The 5,162-nt window shown below is 63.9% G+C and overlaps 5 non-coding genes across 5 annotated transcripts; 3 read left to right on the plus strand and 2 right to left on the minus strand.

Annotated features, from left to right (window-relative positions):
• Nucleotides 1-1,064: 1,064 nt before the first annotated feature.
• Nucleotides 1,065-1,135, minus strand: Trnag-gcc. The gene has a single exon. It is a non-coding gene; the product is annotated as a tRNA-Gly (tRNA).
• A 1,627-nt stretch (nt 1,136-2,762) lies between these two features.
• On the minus strand, nt 2,763-2,845 carry Trnal-cag. The gene has a single exon. It is a non-coding gene; the product is annotated as a tRNA-Leu (tRNA).
• A 550-nt stretch (nt 2,846-3,395) lies between these two features.
• Nucleotides 3,396-3,467, plus strand: Trnad-guc. The gene has a single exon. It is a non-coding gene; the product is annotated as a tRNA-Asp (tRNA).
• A 570-nt stretch (nt 3,468-4,037) lies between these two features.
• Nucleotides 4,038-4,109, plus strand: Trnag-ucc. The gene has a single exon. It is a non-coding gene; the product is annotated as a tRNA-Gly (tRNA).
• Nucleotides 4,110-4,540: 431 nt separating this feature from the next.
• Nucleotides 4,541-4,612, plus strand: Trnae-cuc. Its single transcript has one exon. It is a non-coding gene; the product is annotated as a tRNA-Glu (tRNA).
• The last annotated feature ends 550 nt before the right edge of the window (nt 4,613-5,162 follow it).

Raw genomic sequence — 5,162 nt, forward strand, 5'->3', positions numbered from 1 at the left:
GTGCCTCACTGTGAGAGGGTGTGGCCAATCTGGGAAGAGAAAGACATCCCCCTTCCCATCTGAGTCAAGCAGTCTCAAGAGGAGAAGGAGGACCGTTTCCCAGCAAGACACAGATAGCATCATCCTCAGCAGGGTGCAGAGAGAATAGAGGGGGTTGGGGACATGGTAGGAAGACACGGAGGTCCCGAGGACTGTTGACCAGATCAGGAGGTCACCCTGGGCGCTTCTAGAGTCCCCATCCCCCATGTGGCTTTTGGAAGAGTGACTGCCCAGAGACAGGCAGAGGGTCACACAGACACACAGACAGACACACACACACACACAGACTCCCTCCCTACAACACACAGAATAGGATTGGGAGAATGACTCTATACCCCCACCCTTCACACACTGCATGGTGTGCTCAGTGGTTGAGTAGCGGTAGGCAAAGCTAGTGCACAAGAGAATGGTGGCATCACTTCACCACTGAGACCAAACCTGCACGGGGCGAGTTTATGTAATGAAGTCTAGTGACATGGAATGAAGTCCAGGCACAGGCTCATACAGTGATGCCCAAGGAGCAGACGAGGTGCAAGTGGTGAGCCTTGAACCAAGGTGTGGGAGATGAGGAGTTGTGGGTGGGGTGAGGGTAGAGACAGGTGTGGGTGTCAGCTGTGGTGCAGTGGGGGTATTCGAAGACATGCTGTGGCTCTGGGCGACCCAGTGAAGGTGGCCATGTGCACATGGGATGATTCTGTGGGGAGTCCTGAGAGGTCCCTGGTGTGCACGGATGCCGGTGGGGTGTAGCTTGTGGACTAGATAGGAGTTTGAAGTGAGGGTGGTCATGTCCATAGATGGGTAGGAGATATCAGAGGGTGAGGAGATTGTGTGGCAGGCTGGGCTGAAGGTGCAGTGTGGTGGGCTGTTTTTGTGTTTGTGTGAAATGGGTTAGAGTGAAGGAGTGGTGGGCAAGGAAGGGAAAAGGAATAGTTGCGTTTGCCAGTGCATGTGCGTGTGCATGTGTGTAAATGAGGGAAGTGAGGAGCAGAGCACCCACCGGGGCAAAATGTGCTGTGGTAGTGCATTGCACGGGCCGGGAATCGAACCCGGGCCTCCCGCGTGGCAGGCGAGAATTCTACCACTGAACCACCCATGCATAGACGACATGCTGTTTCTGGGTATGCCCCAGATGTGCTCCCAGGTCGGCGAGGGCAGGCCGTTGACTTCCTGCCCTCTGAGCAACTGCTGGCTTCAAGAGTGCGCCGGGATCCTGGATGGCACAGGGAGCCAGCAGCTGGGCAAGTCGAAAAAAGGCTGGCTCCCAAACAGTCAGTCGGTCCAGGAGGGAGCGGCAGGGCGCCCGGTGCTGCAGGGAAGGGGCGTGGTGAGCGAGGTGTAGACTCACTCCTTTCCGCCTTGCCATCTGGGTCAGGAGGTGCGACGTGTGTGTCCCGCCATGCCGTGCCATGCCGTGTGCCGTGAGTGGCCGAGTGCCATGGTTTCCACAGCCACCAGTACTGTCCAAAGTGTGGATGCCCTCTCTTGACGAAGCTTGCCCGGCCTGGCTGGCCTGGCCTGGCCAGTCTGGTACGATGCACAGGTCAGAGGCACCACTTGCGGTGGCGCGGGGCCGCCCTGGTGTGTTCCCACGGCCCAGGCCCTGTGCTTTCCCTTAGGGGTGCTTTGTGGTATCCAGGTGGTCGACGCCGGGGCTGGAGCTAAGCCGCCCTGTCCACTCCTGCCGGTCATTGTCTTGGCGTGGCTCGGCACCCCTCTGTTCCCTTGTTTTGCCCTGCCCTGCCCTGCCCTGCCTTGGGCTTTCCTGGGGTCTGTCTCTCACTGGCGAGCCTCGCCTGGGTGTGCCTCATTGTGAGAGATGTTGGCCAGTGCGGGCAGAGAAAGCAATGCAGCCAGCGCGTCCAACCCCAAGGCAAGCTGTCCCATGAGGAGGAGGATGGGAAGACAGGGAGCGCGTCCACCCCGGCAGGGTGCTGTGAGAACGGGATGAGAAAAGGGAATGAGTCAGAGGACGGGGTGGGGGGTATGTGGGGCAGAGACTGGTGAACAGGACAAGAAGTGGCACAGGGTTGTCCCCTAGAGCCTCGGTGTGCAGAAATGTGCGGCTTTGGGCGAGTGGCTGCCTGGGCCCTGCTGCCGTTAGCCGGTGGTGTGGGATGGGTGGGAGGGATTTCCAAATGGCACAGGTGTGAGCGGTTTTGGGCGCAGGGCAGCCACCAGTCAGTCTGTCTTTTTCCCTGTGTGGGCTTGTTGGTTAGGGTTGTGTTGGAGGGAAACACTGGGCTTGAGTGTGTGTGTGTGTGTGTGTGTGTGTGCACGCGCGCATGTCTTCTGTTGTGTGTGCGGGTGTTGAATGGTGGGGGTAAGGGGAGATGGAAGGTGGAGGGCCAGCAGAGCAAGCCACTGGAGGAAAGAAGGAGGGAGCGGTAGATGGAAGGGGTGAAGCTCCACCTGAGTCGGTGGGTCGTGCGTGTGTGCGTGCCTGGGAATGGACTTTGACAGTGGGTAGAAGGCCCTGCCCGCATGCCCGCCACCCCACCACCCCACTGGTGGGAGGGCGAGAGGGAGTGGGGGGTGGGTGGGAGGGGAGGGAGGAAGGGAGAGGCGAGAGGAGGAGCAAGATACAAGGGAGGCAGCCAGTGGGGAGGGTGGCAAGAAAGCGAGGGCAAGGCAGGAGGAGAAGGCAAGGTAGTGCTGTGATTGTTGGCTGGGATGGGCGTGCCGCAGGCAGGGTTCCCTGAGTGTCTGTGGCCAAAAGGCGAAGTTGTCAGGAGTGGGATTCGAACCCACGCCTCCAGGGGAGACTGCGACCTGAACGCAGCGCCTTAGACCGCTCGGCCATCCTGACGGCGCGGCGCGGCTGGTGGCTTCTCCTCTCGCCTGGCTGGGGCCAGGCGTGCGCCCTGGCCGGGAGCCGCGTCCACCGGGGTGCGCTTGGCGCGCCGTATTGCCGGCCTGGGGGTCGGAGGGCAAGCGGGGTCAGCGGGGAGGCTTAGGGGCTCAGTCCCGCGAGGTCAAGCGCACGCCCGCCCCCGCGAGCGAGCGGCGGCTGCGGGGGGCGTGCAAGCTGGAGGCGCGCAACCAGCCGCTGCGGGCCGGCCGGTGCTTCTTGCTCGGCTCCGCACCTACTGGCACCGAGGCGGCGGCGGCGGCGGCGGCGGCGGCGGCAGCGTAGCCGGACAGGTGACCCCGGCCGGCAGGTGGCCCGGGGTGGGTCCTCGGCAGGCGGGTGGGGCGGGGCTTGTGGGGAGAGCGCGGCAGCGCGGGCTTGGGCTTGGGCTTGGGGTCGGAGGCCAGACAGGGCAGATGCGAGCCCCAGGCCGGGGCTGGAGGGCCGCGGGTCCGGGTCCGGGCGGCTGTCGGAGAGGGGCCTGTGTCCCCGACGGCGGGCGGCGTCATCCTCGTTAGTATAGTGGTGAGTATCCCCGCCTGTCACGCGGGAGACCGGGGTTCGATTCCCCGACGGGGAGGCCGCTGTGGCGTTCTTTTTGCCCAGCGCGGCCTCTCTGCTCCAAGGCGTCCTCACTTCAGCAGCTCCAGGCCCCCTGGTCCACCTCTCGGTCGTGGTCGGCGTCTGCCGCCCAGCCACCAGTCGGGACTCACAGACGAGCGAGCGGGCCCTTGCAGTGGGTGTGGTGGGCTGGGGGTCGGGCGAAGGAAGACGCTGTGGCTGTCGGCCGTCGCGTCGCCGCGCCCGCGTCCAGCCCGGGAGGCGTGCCGCGCAGGGCTCCGGAGCAGTCAGGCCGCCGGAGCTCGGAGGGCGCCCGGCGGGAACCAGGAGGCTAGGCTGGACCCAACCCGTCCCTTTGCGTGGCTGCGGCAGCCAGCAGCTTCGGGCGTGGCGCAGGACGGGCCGTGTGTGGCTCGGGCTGGCCGGGCAGCGCCGCGTGCGTGTCCCAGCCCACAGAGAAGTGAGGTGCGAGACACGCGCTCCCCGCACCCGCACCCGCACCAGCACCCACACTCCGCAACCCCCGCCTCCTTCCCCGCAGGAGCTGTGGCCCGCGCCAGTCCCCGGCGTCCTGTGTGCGCTGGCCGTGGCGTTGGTGGTATAGTGGTGAGCATAGCTGCCTTCCAAGCAGTTGACCCGGGTTCGATTCCCGGCCAACGCAACGCAGCCCCAGGCCACTCAATGCAGCCGGCCGACCTTTTAGCCAGCTCCAGCTGTGGCTTGGCCTGCGCGAGGGAGGAGAGGGCGTGGGGGCCGGAGTGCACGCGTGTTGTGTTGGACACTGCCGCAGCCGGCCAGGCGGCCAGGATTGCGGGCTGCTCGCGGCTACAGGCAGGAGGAGAGTTGCCGCTGGCTTTGCCTTGGCTTGGCTTGGCTTGGCTGACGGGGAGGGAGCGAGGGGGAAAAGGGGCAGGCAGAGGGGAAGGGCGAGGGGGAGGTCGGCCAGGCAACCGGCTCGCCAGCATCCTTGTCTTTTTGGCCAGCCATACCTCCAACCCATGGGGCCGGTGGATGGCAGGCGTCCAGCGGCGGTGAGTGTCCGGCAGCGCTGCTCGTTTGCAGGAGGAGTGCTCCGTGCAGGCAGTGGCACGCTCCCTGGTGGTCTAGTGGTTAGGATTCGGCGCTCTCACCGCCGCGGCCCGGGTTCGATTCCCGGTCAGGGAAGCCTTTCTTCTTCCTTGCCCACTTTCACTTGCCTTCTTCACTGCCCTGCCACTTCCCATCCTGCCTCCACCACACAACTCCACCACCCCCTTTTGGGACTAGCGCTCCTCCCAGGCCCCCACCGACACTCCTGCTGCGCACTCACCCTTCCTCCTGCAGGCAGCATCACTGCTTGCCTGCTTCTTCCCCTGCCTTGTACCCCACCCTGCCACCTTCAGCTTCTTCCCTTTGCTTTTCCCTTCCTTAGCCAACATCTCCCTTTCCTCATCTGGCCACCACAGAACTCGCCCGGCCTGCCCAGCTGAGAGAGGAATGCTGACACTGCACCAACACCACCAGCCTATCCTAGCACGAGTGTGCTTGGGAGCAGCAGCGCTCGCGCGCCTGCGCACACGCGCACACACACACACACACACACACACACACACACACACACACACACACACACACACACACACACCTGAGTCAAGTGCCTGACTTCCTTCTTGAATCTTACTGAGCCTCCACTCCCCTTTCTCCAGCCTCAGCCCATCACAATCTCCAAACCCAG

Source organism: Dipodomys ordii, unplaced genomic scaffold, assembly GCF_000151885.1.
Source record: "Dipodomys ordii isolate 6190 unplaced genomic scaffold, Dord_2.0 Scaffold1000004026, whole genome shotgun sequence".
In the NCBI taxonomy this organism is placed as follows: Eukaryota; Metazoa; Chordata; class Mammalia; order Rodentia; family Heteromyidae; genus Dipodomys; species Dipodomys ordii.